Source organism: Hyperolius riggenbachi, chromosome 1 (assembly GCF_040937935.1).
Source record: "Hyperolius riggenbachi isolate aHypRig1 chromosome 1, aHypRig1.pri, whole genome shotgun sequence".
NCBI classification, from domain to species: domain Eukaryota; kingdom Metazoa; phylum Chordata; class Amphibia; order Anura; family Hyperoliidae; genus Hyperolius; species Hyperolius riggenbachi.
In genome coordinates this window covers 77,578,336-77,593,008 of record NC_090646.1, presented here as the reverse complement: position 1 = coordinate 77,593,008, position 14,673 = coordinate 77,578,336, and positions in this window count along the sequence as shown.

The following is a 14,673-nucleotide window of genomic DNA, read 5'->3' as shown; positions in this document are numbered from 1 at the left end:
CCGTGGAGGTGTCACAACTAGGTCCACTGAACAGCCACGTACTCCCTGCTTGCCAGCGGTCACCAGGTTGACCCAATGGGCTGTGTAAGTAATGTACCTGCCCTGACCGTGCTTGGCAGACCAGGCATCCGTGGTCAGATGAACCCTTGATTCAACGCTGTGTGCCAGAGATGACACCACTTGCCTTTCAACTTCATGGTACAGTTTGGGTATCGCCTTTTTTGAGAAATAATTGCGCCCTGGCATCTTCCACTGCGGTGTCCCAATGGCCACAAATTTTAAGAAGGCCTCAGAGTCCACCAGCTGGTATGGTAACTGCTGGCGAGCTAACAGTTCCAACTATAATCAGAGAAAAAGCATGTGTGCATCAACCAAGTGAACCTGACAAATCTGGCTTTGCAAATTTGGCCTATTGGCTAATCACGAGACATTGCTCATGCAAATAAGCATTTGTTTTTGCATGCCTAAATATGCAGGGTCAAAACCAAAAACCGCAAAACAATCGCCCTGCGGGAATTAGTTCATGCTATACAGCACTATCCAGGGGCGCCACGAGGAGGCTTCCCATTGCCCCCATACAACCGGGGGGCCGCGGGGGTCCCAGGCACTCTCACCGCCTGGAACCCACACAGCGGCACCCCGGAGGTGGAGGCCAGGGGGTGCAGGCGATCTCCCCAGCGTGGCCAGCGCCGGGAAGAGCCGCCCGCACACACCTCCCAGGATTAAAAACAGGCACTTACCTCAACGTCCATTGCGTTCTGCTATATGCGCATAACCTGGGCGCGACACATAAGGGGCGGACAGGCGCAAATAGCCTGCTCCAGGGCTCTCACCTCCTAAAACAAGCCACTCACTACCTGCCCTCAGAAGAAAGAAATGCAATGCTAACTATAATCAGAGAAAAAGCATGTGTGCATCAACCAAGTGAACCTGACAAATCTGGCTTTGCAAATTTGGCCTATTGGCTAATCACGAGACATTGCTCATGCAAATAAGCATTTGCTTTCGCATGCCTAAATATGCAGGGTCAAAACCAAAAACCGCAAAACAATCGCCCTGCGGGAATTAGTTCATGCTATACAGCACTATCCAGGGGCGCCACGAGGAGGCTTCCCATTGCCCCCATACAACCGGGGGGCCGCGGGGGTCCCAGGCACTCTCACCGCCTGGAACCCACACAGCGGCACCCCGGAGGTGGAGGCCAGGGGGTGCAGGCGATCTCCCCAGCGTGGCCAGCGCCGGGAAGAGCCGCCCGCACACACCTCCCAGGATTAAAAACAGGCACTTACCTCAACGTCCATTGCGTTCTGCTATATGCGCATAACCTGGGCGCGACACATAAGGGGCGGACAGGCGCAAATAGCCTGCTCCAGGGCTCTCACCTCCTAAAACAAGCCACTCACTACCTGCCCTCAGAAGAAAGAAATGCAATGCTAACTATAATCAGAGAAAAAGCATGTGTGCATCAACCAAGTGAACCTGACAAATCTGGCTTTGGACGTTGAGGTAAGTGCCTGTTTTTAATCCTGGGAGGTGTGTGCGGGCGGCTCTTCCCGGCGCTGGCCACGCTGGGGAGATCGCCTGCACCCCCTGGCCTCCACCTCCGGGGTGCCGCTGTGTGGGTTCCAGGCGGTGAGAGTGCCTGGGACCCCCGCGGCCCCCCGGTTGTATGGGGGCAATGGGAAGCCTCCTCGTGGCGCCCCTGGATAGTGCTGTATAGCATGAACTAATTCCCGCAGGGCGATTGTTTTGCGGTTTTTGGTTTTGACCCTGCATATTTTAGGCATGCGAAAGCAAATGCTTATTTGCATGAGCAATGTCTCGTGATTAGCCAATAGGCCAAATTTGCAAAGCCAGATTTGTCAGGTTCACTTGGTTGATGCACACATGCTTTTTCTCTGATTATAGTGAGCTAACAGTTCCACCAAGCCAGCTGTCAGATGCCGGGCAAGGGAGTGGCTGGCAGACATTGGCTTCTTCCACTCAAAGATTTCCCTCACGGACACCTTGCTGCTGCTGTGAGCAGAGGTGCAGGAACCGCTCAAGGTGAGAGGCGGAGTGGAGGAGGGTGGCTGTGAAGGTGCAAGGGATAAAGTGGCTGAAGATGATGCTCCGGAAGGAGGAAGAGGAGAAGGAGGGTGGCTTTGCTTTTGTGTGCTGCTTTTCCTCAGGTTGTCTTCCCATTGCAGTTTGTGCCTTTTTCTCCATGTGCCTTCGTAAGGCAGTTGTCCCTACGCGGCTGTTGGCCTTTCCATGGCTCAATTTTTGGTGGCAGAGAGAACAGATGGCATTGCTCTAATCTGAGACAGACACACACAAAAATGTCCACACCGCTGAGCCTTGGGGTGATTGCACTATGGTGGCGTCAGCAGCTGACGTTGAAGGGCATGTCGGCTGGCTGTCCATAGGTGGCGATACATGGTGCCGGACACTGCCATCATATGTTTCTGATAAAGAGCTCCCCCTGCTTCTTTCAGGAACTCGTCTCCTCCTACTCCTCTATGACTCCCCCTCTGAACTGTCCCCCTGTTCATCTCCTCTATTAGGAACCCACGGGACATCCGTATCATCATAATCATCCTCCCCAGCTTCGCTTGCATCAAAACTGCACCAACAGCAGGTACTTCATCATCCTCCTCCTCACACCTTACATCCATAGTATCGCCTAACTCAGACATATGAGGTTGTGTAACTTGCTTAGCGCCTTCATCTTGTTGTAACAATAATGGCTGTGAATCAGTTATTTCCCCACCAAATAACTCCTGCGAAGTGTCACATGCAGCGCGATGTGGTGCTAGTAGTAGCGCTGGTGGCTGCGGAAGATGAGGTGTTCTGTGTTAAATAGTCAACCACGCTCCGTCACTCAGAGGGGATATGCGCGTTCATCGGCGTGCGCGATCCCCTGTAAAGCCCCAGGACTTGATGCCTTTTGGCGTTAGCTGGTATTGGGGCTGCCACCTTCCCGACGCCTATCAACGTTAGGCGGTCGGGAAGGGGTTAAGGTGGCCATGCATCAGGCGACGGCGGCCGATCGACCATCCAATTTGATTATAAACGAACTGGATTAAAATCGGTGCTGCCAAGTGCATGCCTGACCGACAAAGCTACCAATTTTGGGATGGAAATTGGTCGCATGGTCAATCCCGCATGCTGCAAGATGTCGGGCCGAAATTGGTTGATCGGGTGCACTGCGGTATGGCGTCCGATTTTAGAACAAACAATGAAACCCCAGCCACAATGTGTAAATGTGTATGCATTTATTCATTACCTGTCCGGTGTCAGTCTCCATGCGTTTTCCGTCCATCTCGCCGGGTTCCGCATACGCACTAGCGGCGCATAGCGTCTGATGTCAGCGGCTGTTACCCGGCACGGACGGTCACCACTCGGAGGCTGCTACAGGACAGGTAATATATAAATGCACACACTGGGGGGGCATTTATACATTGGGGGCAGTGGCGGTGCGGATACGGCAGGTTCAGTTGATTCCCTGAAGATCGGACGGGAATCAGCATGTAGTATATGGGCAGCTTTGACAAGAGACAAATTTTCTCAGATTTCTGAGGTTTGATTACAGATAAATTTGTCTCTTTGTCAAATCTGCCCATAATTGTCAGGTCTATGGGCAACTTTAGCGAGTAATTTAGCGTTTCTATCCTGTAGTTAAGACGATATAGACAACTTGTTTGCCAAGATATGAGCCCTATCCCTGTTACTGTATCTTCTGAAAACTTTGTTATCAAAGCGCCTTCTCAAAATCTGCAAAAGGGGGCCACACCCACAAAGACTTTCTCCCTCAGCATAGCATATATCCATGACAGCAGATGGTCCATAGTGTTTCCTGTGTGTTGTTAAAAATTAATCAGTTGTCTTTTATAGTCCTCAGGGGGTTGGGTGGAGTCTGTTATGCTGCGGAATAACATCCAAGTGAACCAGTCTTTGCTTATAAAAGAAAACTTTCCCCAAATGTCAAGATCTAAACGGTAGCTAGACAATAAATAACGTAAATGGGGTTAGTCTGTTTTGTCCTAGTCTGTTTTGTCCCAGGAGTTCTGGTTCACCACGAGCTTGCTGGGCAATTGGTAACTCTTGTGCATTGACAGAATTCCTCTTGGCACCAAGCGCTGGTGGGAAGAGTGGATTATCAAAGACTGCAGTTAATGACTATTGTGTGAGGAGATATTCAACCAATGTTAGGAAAGTCAAATTACCCCACCTAGGGGATAACTTCAAGGTTTAAGGCCTCTTGCACACTGCAACCGATTCAGATTCAGATTCCACTTTTTAATCAGTTTTTACATCCGATTCAGATTCTGATTTGCAGTTTGCTACCTGCACACTGCAAATTGGAATCTGAATCGGATGTAAAAACTGATTAAAAAGCGGAATCTGAATCTGAATCGGTTGCAGTGTGCAAGAGGCCTAAGGCTTGTACACACGTTCAACTATTCCGCCCAACTATCATCTAACCGTGGTCTGATAGTTGGAGCTACCCCCAGCATCTCTTGATAAAGTGGCTTGGACGCCGCGGAACCGGTGGAGTGTCTGCCGGGGGCTCCCCTCTCCTCTCCGCATCCCCTCTTTATTCCTGGTCTGGGTATAGTATTGCCTCATGTTTTTGCACTACCTATGCCACTTGCTCTTATAGTCGCCTCATCGCTGCACTGTAAATTCCTTACTAGACACTTGAATGTATGCACTTTATTTATATGTGTTATGTATAATTTATATGGTTAATTAGGATATATGGATTTAGTTTATCCTCATACGCACTTTTTACGCTGTTGATACAATACTAATGAACCCGGGTTCTATAACCAAATAGGGAGTTCAAACGAACACCTTTTGGTTATTTGATTTATTGAGTGATATCCATTGATAGTTATTTATTGTATATGCATACGGAGTTATGTGGAGAGGTTTCTACTTTTAATTGGTTTTAATCATTATAGTGATTATGTATTTCATGTGGAGTGCTGATTTATGGGCTAAATAGTGGTTCTCTATTTTGCATACAGTGGTCTGATAGTTGGGCGTGTGTGCACTGGCAAAAGACAAGACGTCCAACTGATAACGGGTGGTTTTCCCAACCCAACCGAAGGATCAACCTGCCCAGCTATCGTGTTGGTTGGCCAGGTGTGCACAAGTAGTTTGAACAACTTTTTTTTGAATGTGGACTTGATGGTGCACACACAGTATTTATATATTTAAACGAGTTGGTTGCTTAGTTGATCAGCGCGTGTGTACGTACTTGTCGAGTTGTGTAGCCGATTGTGTTGCGTGGGTGGTTTTGCATTATGTTGTGCATTAACTATGAACCAATCTCATTGGCTTACATTGATCACAGGGTCAGGAGTCAATGAAATTGGCTCCTGACTGGCTCACAGAGCTCTGCCATCATAGCAATGGCAGAGTGAGAGGCCTGCGGCGATGGGTGAGCGGCGAGGGTCCATGTGGCGATTCATCGGTAGGAGCCATCTTTTGGTACCAGCAGTCTCTGGTCCATAAAGAAAACCTGTAATGAATAAAAAGTCCCCAGGGTGGTACTTACCCCATGAGGAGGAGCCTCTGGATCCTAACGAGGCTTCCCTCATTCTTCTCTGTCCCTCCGTTGTCCAGCTGCAGCCCCCCGAAGTGCGGCGATGTAAATATTTACCTCCCGGGATCCAGCCCAGGTGTATTAGCATATCTCCCTTCGGGATAAGGCGGAAATAGCCGAACCCGATCGAGCAGCTCTACTGTGCAGGCACAAGTCCTCTTGCGTCTGCGCAGTAGAGCGGATGTGATCGGGTTCAGCTATTTCCGCCTTACCCGAAGGAAGAGCCGCTACTGCGCCTGGGCTGGATCCCGGCAAGGTAAATAAATCAGTGTTCCACGAGATGTTGTCTGGTGTGCCGTACGGCAGGGGTCCCCAACCACCGGGCCGCAGCAGGTCTGGCCTCTCGCTCCTCCTCTCCCCGCGGCCGCCGCTCCTGTTACCTTATCATGAGCTTGTACGATTAGATTCCCCCGTAGCCGCTCTCCTCAGTGGCATCTCTTATTACAGCAGCTCGCTCGGCGGCTGCTGTGATGAGCAGGAAGCGGTACAGCGGTTCCCATGGTAACAGCAATGCATATCGCCGCTACAGGAAGCCGCTGTACCGCTTCTTGCTCATCACAGCAGCCGCCGAGCGCGCTGCTGTAATAGGAGATGCCACTGATGAGAGCGGCTACGGGGGAATATAATCGGACAAGCGGCCGCCCGCACATGATAAGGTAACAGGAGCGGCGGCCGCGGAGGGGGGAGGGCAGAGCCGGATTAAGGCTAAATGGGGCCCTAAGCAAAGTAACTGATTTGGGCCCCCCATCATGTCGTAATAGAAGCAGAAGATGCAGCTGCACAGCAACATGCCACACACACCGGGGCAGCCGAGCTACTGGTTGCTATGGGCAACAGCCCGCTTTCCTCTGGGGGTGCACAATGCAGGGAATAGCAGCGGCAAAATGCAGAGTGAGAGATGAATGGCTGGGACATTTGCACTCAGGGGCTGGGGCACCCCTGTGAAGAGGGCGCCAGATATCACAGCTGCAGCACTTTCCCCAGCCTGGCAATAGCAGAAAGCATCTCCAGCTTGGTAATAGCAGAAAGCTCTGGACACAGCCAAACCGGAAGCCGTTCCCCAGACAGAATTACATAACCACCCCCGCCACCGAACAACCGATTTCCTCCCAAACTAGACAGCCACCATGCAGCCTCCATCCCAGTGAATACGATAGTCCAGCAGAAAAGGCAGCCGCAGCGGGGGAGATTGACAGCCCCAGATGACTCCCATTCACCTATTGCGATCCAAGCAATAGAGGTCCCATCTGTCTCCTCTAGAGTGCTGCCGCTCTGTTACTACTACTATTACTACTTCCTACTTCCTGTCTGATCTGAGAATCAGGAAGTTCAGATTGAGCGGCTGCACTGTAGAAGAGACAGTTGGGTTTCAGATGACGGGATCTCTATCGCTTGGATCATGGATAGGTGAGTGAGCGTTTGCCATCTGCTGCTATCATTCTTGCTGCAGCTGTGGTTCTCTGTGGGAAGGGAGGGAGGAGTGGGCAGTGGCAGAGCGCACAGTAGCAGGAGGGGGGACCTAGGAGGAGAGCCTGGCTTTGAAGACAATCAGCAGCGCACTGCATCATTTGACAAGACTGGACAAGACAAATAACATTTATATCGCGCTTTTCTCCTGGCGGACTCAAAGCGCTAGAGCTGCAGCCACTAGGACGTGCCCTATAGGCAGTAGCAGTGTTAGAGAGACTTGCCTAAGGTCTCCTACTGAATAGGTGCTGGCTTACTGAACAGGCAGAGCCGAGATTCGAACCCTGGTCTCAGGGGCGTAACTAGAAATCACTGGGCCCCCCTGCGAATATTTGGATGGGGCCCCCCCCATAGGTGCCAAATAATCGTAATGGGGCAGCGTTTCACTGTAAATTAATTGTAAAGTGGGCAGCATTTTACCAGACAATCGTAATGTGGGCCAGAAAATCGTAATGTGGGCAGAGTTCACCAGAAAATCGTAATGTGGGCCTTTAGAAAATCATAATGTGGGCAGAGTTCACCAGAAAATCGTAATGTGGGCACCAGTCACCAGAAAATAGTAACGTGAGCAGCAGTCACCAGAAAATTGTAACGTGGGCAGCATTCACCAGACAATCGTAATGTGGGCAGCGTTCACCAGAATATCGTAATGTGGGACAGAAAATCGTAATGTGGGCAGAGTTCACCAGAAAATTGTAACATGGACAGCATTCACCAGACAATCGTAACTTGGGCAGTGTTCACCAGAAAATCGTAATGTGGGCCAGAAAATCGTAATGTGGGCAGCGTTCACCAGAAAATCGTAACGTGGACAGCATTCACCAGACAATCGTAACGTGGGCAGTGTTCACCAGAAAATCGTAATGTGGGCCAGAAAATCGTAATGTGGGCAGAGTTCACCAGAAAATCGCAATGTGGGCAGCAGTCAACAGAAAATCGCCATGTGGGCAGCAGTCACCAGAAAATTGCAATGTGGGCATCAGTCACCAGAAAATCCTAATGTGGGCAGCAGTCACCAGAATATCGTAATGTGGGCAGCAGTCACCAGAAAATCCTAATGTGGGCAGCAGTCAGTCACCAGAATGTCGTAATGTGGGCAGCAGACACCAGAAAATCCTAATGTGGGCAGCAGTCACCAGAAAATCCTTATGTGGGCAGCAGTCACCAGAAAATCCTTATGTGGGCAGCAGTCACCAGAAAAATCGCAATGTGGGTAGCAGTCACCAGAAAATCGCAGTGTGGGCAGCAGTCACCAGAAAATCCTAATGTGGGCAGCATACACCAGAAAATCGTAATGTGGGCAGCAGACACCAGAAAATCGCAATGTGGGCAGCAGACACCTGAAAATCGCAATGTGGGCAGCAGACACCTGAAAATCGTAATGTGGGCAGCAGACACCTGAAAATCGTAATGTGGGCAGCAGACACCTGAAAATCGTAATGAGGGCAGCAGACACCTGAAATTCGCAATGTGGGCAGCAGTGACCAGAAAATCGTAATGTGGGCAGCAGACACCTGAAAATCGTAATGTGGGCAGCAGACACCAGAAAATCGCAATGTGGGCAGCAGACACCAGAAAATCGCAATGTGGGCAGCAGACACCAGAAAATCGTAATGTGGGCAGCAGACACCTGAAAATCGTAATGTGGGCAGCAGACACCTGAAAATCGTAATGTGGGCAGCAGACACCAGAAAATCGTAATGTGGGCAGCAGTGACCAGAAAATCGCAATGTGGGCAGCAGTGACCAGAAAATCGCAATGTGGGCAGCAGTGACCAGAAAATCGCAATGTGGGCAGCAGACACCAGAAAATCGCAATGTGGGCAGCAGTGACCAGAAAATCGCAATGTGGGCAGCAGTGACCAGAAAATCGTAATGTGGGCAGCAGACACCAGAAAATCATAATGTGGGCAGCAGACACCAGAAAATCGCAATGTGGGCAGCAGACACCTGAAATCACAATGTGGGCAGCAGTGACCAGAAAATCATAATGTGGGCAGCAGACACCTGAAAATCACAATGTGGGCAGCAGTGACCAGAAAATCACAATGTAGGCAGCAGACACTAGAAAAAAAAAATGCACCTGTGAAAAAAAAACAATTCACTTACCTGACAGAAGTCTTCTCCTCTCCAAGCATCTGGCTCGCAGCTCCCCGAGTCCTCCTGCAGCACATCTCCCGCGCTGACAGGCAGAGTGCAGGGCTACGGCAAGATGGCTGCCGAAGCCCTGTACTAGAGACACAAATAGTCTCCAGTGTAGGGCTTCTTCGGCGGCCATCTTGCCGTAGCCCTGCTCTGCCTGCCGGAGACTATGCAGGCTGCTGGTGGAGCGGGGCTGCGGGGAATGAACTGGCGCAGCGTCTATTTAGATGCTGCGGCCAGTTGAGCACCTTGCTGGGGGGTCCAGAGCAGCGCTCCCCCCACGCACAGTGAGCGGGCCCCAGAGCAGCCCCGGGCGGCCGGGCCCCCCTGCGGCTGAGAGAGTCGCATCCCCGGTAGGTACGCCGGTGGTGACAGCCTTTCCTCCTCCGGGCCCCTGACTTGCTAGGGGCCCCCCTGCAACTGCAGGGGCTGCAGGGTCTATTCCTACGCCCCTGCGGCTGGTCTCCTGCGTCAGAGGCAGAGCACTTAAAGGGACTCCGAGCAGTGCCTGTGGGTATGCCTTTACGCATACCCACAACTAATTAATTATATCCTCACACCTACCAGCATGATGTTTGTAATTATATCCCCCTGGGTTCCTTTATATTTCATTGCATTGTGTTGAATCGAGCTTGCCGACTTTGGAGAAAAGTCGTCCTGTGTAATACAATGTAACTATGGAAAGATGCATATCATTTTGAAGCTCTCTTTCTCCTCTTTCCAATGATAGATAAACTGCCACCCTACGCCTTTTAGTTTTCGCTATTTTCGCGTTCGAAATTGCTGTGGCCGCGGTTTTGTTTGCGAAAATTGCTGTGGCCGCGGTTTCGTTCGCAAAAATAGCGAAAACTAAAAGGCATAGGGCGGCAGTTTATATATCGTTGGAAAGAGGAGAAAGAGACCTTTAAAATGATATTTCCATAGTTACTGCACTTCTCAGAGCCCCTTTAACCATTATACCATCGAGCCACCGCTGACAGGATGGCGAGGGTTGGTTTATGTGCTGATGGGGCCCCTTTGACTCTGAATGGGGCCCCAAGCAACTGCTTTTGTTGCCTGGTCGGTAATCCGGCCCTGGGGGAGGGGCACTACCTACCCATACTAGGAAGCTATACTGGGCACTATACTAGCTATACTGGGCACTATACTGGGGCACTACCTACCTATACTGGGCACTATACTAGCTATACTGGGCACTATCTACCTATACTGGGCACTACCTACCTATACTGGGCACTATGCTAGCTATACTGGGCACTATACTGCGTACCATACTGGGCACTATGCTAACTATACTGGGCACTATACTAGCTATCTGGGCACTATACTAGCTATACTGGGCACTACCTACCTATACTGGGCACTTTACTAGCTATACTGGGCACTATACTGGCTATACTGGGGCACTACCTACCCATACTGGGCACTATACTGGGGCACTACCTATCCATACTGGGACTATACTAGCTATACTGGTCATTATACTAGCTATACTGGGGCACTATACTAGCTATACTGGGGTAACTATACTAGCCATACTGGGGCCTATACTGGGGCAACTATGCTAGCTATGCAGCCGCACCCCAGCCCCCCTCCCCCCCATAACCCGCTGCGCACAACACTGTCCACTAGGTTGCGCAAACACCCGTGACGTCCCCGATACGTCAAAGCGTAGTTCAGCAATAGCTGGCAGCTAAATTAGTCTTTTCCCTGAGTCCATGGCGGTCTGGAGGGGGAATAGTATTAACACCGCCGGGAATTTTGCAGGAGCAGGGTGGGCTTTTTTTCGGATTCACCCTGCTCCTAAATTTCCTGGCGCCGTTTTTGCTTGTATGCCCTTTATAAATAGGCCACTCTGTGTACACTGTTTATCTATTTTTCTGCTTTTCATACCCCGGTGTGGGGGATATGTGCAGCCAGCCAGAATATCTTTTATGTAATGCCTTAGTACATGCTACAAGATCTTAGTAAAGTATTCCACGTGGTTAGGTGCCCCATCCATGTGATCACCAGTAGTTAAACCTGAAATGCTGGTGAATTTTATCCTGTTTTAGATCTGTTTTTTGTTTTTATTATCAGGTAATATACGGTATATTTATATGACACCCAATCACCGCGATAAACATCACAGGCGCTGGGTGTTTTCATGTTATCTTTATCTAGGTTATAGAGGTGTGGTACCTATACTACTGTTCACTATATCCACCCTTCTCTATGTGTTGTGCCCTTTATTTTTTTTCTCACTCGCCCTTTTATTTTGCCTTTTCTGTTCGGTTCACATTCTTCATTTTGGTTTTAATTTTTTTAGTGTTTAATATGTAGGCCTTATGTTATATGAGAAACAGGCCTCATCTTTTAAACGTTGGGTATTCCGTAGTACAGGACAATGTAAACCCTGACAATGCAAGAGAGCGAAACCAATCGGGTAGGAGAGGTTATTGTATTTCTAGCGCATACGTGTCAAACTCTGGTCCGCGGGACAAATCTGCCCGTCAGAGCCATTACATTTGGCCCTCAAGTGGTCTCCCCACTTTGCATTATATTTGGCGCACTCTAGACCACCAGGAAAACTATATTGGAGGTGAAGCCCTAGAACACCAGGAAAGCCATATGGGGGAGGCAGGTGGAAAACACCAAACACTAGGGAACTGTATAGGGGAGCGTGGGGGCCTCTAGATAGCAGGTAACTGTATAGAGGTGGGTGGGGGCCTTTAGACACCAGAAAACTGTATAGGGGTTGGACACCAGGGAACTTTAATAAGAGAGAAAGGTGGCCAGTAGACCTTGAGGTTGACCCGTCACTTGGTCCCAGTGTACAATTTCAGCGCACTTTATATTTGAGTTTGACATCCCTGATCTAGCGTGTTTTTAACTCGGGGTACCCAAGCATAGGCTGTGTATGTGTTTTTTATCCTTTTCCTTTTTACTACTTTTCCATTGATTAAACAAACAAAAAACTAGTCTGCACTTTGTTGTTCTGCCTTTTTGGTTTATTAAAGAGGAACTCCAGCCTAAACAAACATACTGTCATTAAGTTACATTGCTTATCTTAATTAAAATAGGTAATATAATCTCTTACCCACACTGTTTTAAAAGAACAGGCAAATGTTTGATTTCATGATGGCAGCCATCTTTTTGGTTGAAAGGAGGTGACAGGGAGCATGAGACACAGTACCAACTGTCCTGTGTGCAGTGGCGGCGCTACACTGGGGCTTACCCAGGCTTCAGCCCCAGCTGTCAACTAGCCAGCCCCCCCTAAAGCCACCCCGCGGGCTGCGGCCGCCGCAAGTCAGTACTCGCGGTTCAGAAGAAGGAAGGAAGAGGGCTGGCCTGGCTGTCAGAAGGAACCCCGCCCCTGCCCGGGTAATTATATATGTCTATCTGTATACAGAGGCGCCACGCACGGGCAAGGGAACGTTCGTGGCTCATTTGTGTCACGTGACGACGTCCGTCATGTGACACGCAGCAGTGTGCAGCGTGTTGCCTGGCCTGGCCTGCCCGTCCACCCGCCCAGCTTCAGAGGCAGAGCAGAGAGGCTTGCTGCTATTCACTCCGACGGCGCCGGGGACTCATTCCAGCCACCAGACTGTCACTCACTACTAGTGACTCACTCACGGAGATGCAGGAGGACCTCCATCGACAGCTCAGCAGAAGGAGGAGGAATCAAGGTGGGTTACTGTGGGGTGGGCAGCCAAGCCAACTTGAATTATTATTTTTTTATATGTGATGCTGATGTGAGCCTGGGGCCCCCAGCCCACTACCACCAGCCAGACCTGAGCTGCCCCCCCTGGGGCCCCCAGCCCACCATCACCAGCCAGGCGCCTCCAGCCCAGCCCACCACCAGGCAGACCTGAGTTCCCCCCCCCCCTGGGGCCCTCAGCCCACCACCAGCCAGGCCTGAGCTGCCCCCCCTGGGGTCCCCAGCCCACCACCACCAGCCAGGCGCCTCCAGCCCACCACCAGCCAGACCTGAGCTGCCCCCCCTGAGGCCCCCAACCCACCACCACAAGCCAGACCTGAGCCTGAGGCCTCCAGCCCAGTCCACCCCCAGGCAGACCTGAGCTGCCCCCCTTGGGCCCCCAGCCCACCACCAGGCAGACCTGAGCTGCCCCCCTGGGGCCCCCAGCCCACCACCAGGCAGACCTGAGCTGCCCCTAGCCCACCACCACCAGCCAGGTCTGAGCCTGGGGCCTCTAGCCAACCACCAGGCAGACCTGAGCTGCCCCCAGCCCACCACCACCAGCCAGGCCTGAGCCTGGGGCCTCCAGCCCAGCCCACCACTGCCTCTTATGTGCATTTACTGGTGAAACGCTGTCTCATTATGTGCATTTACTGGTGAAAGGCTGTCTCTCATTACATGCATTTACTAGGGAAACACTGTCTGTCAGTATGTGCATTAACTGGTGAAACGCTGTCTCTCAATACCTACATTTACTGGTGAAAGGTTGTCTGTCATTACGTGCATTTACTGGTGAAACGCTGTCTCTTATGTGCATTTAGTGGTGAAACGCTGTCTCATTACGTGCATTTACTGGTGAAACGTTCTCTCATTATGTGCATTTACTGGGGAAATGCTGTTTGTCATTATGTGCATGAACTGGTGAAAAGTTGTCCCTTATGTGCATTTACTGCGGAAACGCAGTCTGTCATTATGTGCATTAACTGGTGAAAAGCTGTCTCTTATGTGCATTTACTGGGGAAATGCTGTCTGTCATTATGTGCATGAACTGGTGAAAAGTTGTCCCTTATGTGCATTTACTGCGGAAACGCAGTCTGTCATTATGTGCATTAACTGGTGAAAAGCTGTCCCTTATGTGCATTTACTGCGGAAACGCAGTCTGTCATTATGTGAATTAACTGGTGAAAAGCTGTCTCTTATATTCATTTAATGGGGAAACTGTCTGTCATTACATGCATTAACTGGTGAAAAGCTGTCTCTTATGTGCATTTACTGGTGAAAGGCTACCTGTCATTATGTGCGTTTACTTCATTTTTTTCCCCATGTAACTACGTTAGCTGGTACAACTACATTACAGTTAGCCCCGCCCACATGACATCATGACCACGCCCAATTTTTCGCACGCCGCAAATTCCCCCCCCTAAGCCCGGCCTGCCAGCCCTCGTGCCCCCTTTGAGCCCCCCCAAAAATCTGAAGCTGGAGCCGCCACTGCCTGTGTGCTGATCATCCCTCCCAGTTGCTAGGCAACGTGAATAACAACATAGGAAATCCCATCATGCTCTGCACAGCATCAGGGAAAAAAGCCCAGGCTTTTTTTCTTTGATGGGTGGAGCTTAGGTAAAAATGCAGCTAAAAATGATGCTTTGGTAAGAAAAACAAAGTTCTGATGCTGTGAAACTGTTAAAGAAACACCAAGCCTTTTCAGTTCTGCTGAGTAGATTTTTAGTCCGGAGGTTCACTTTAACCCTGAGTGGGCATCCTTTGGATCTGTGAGGACGCGACGGGGACTC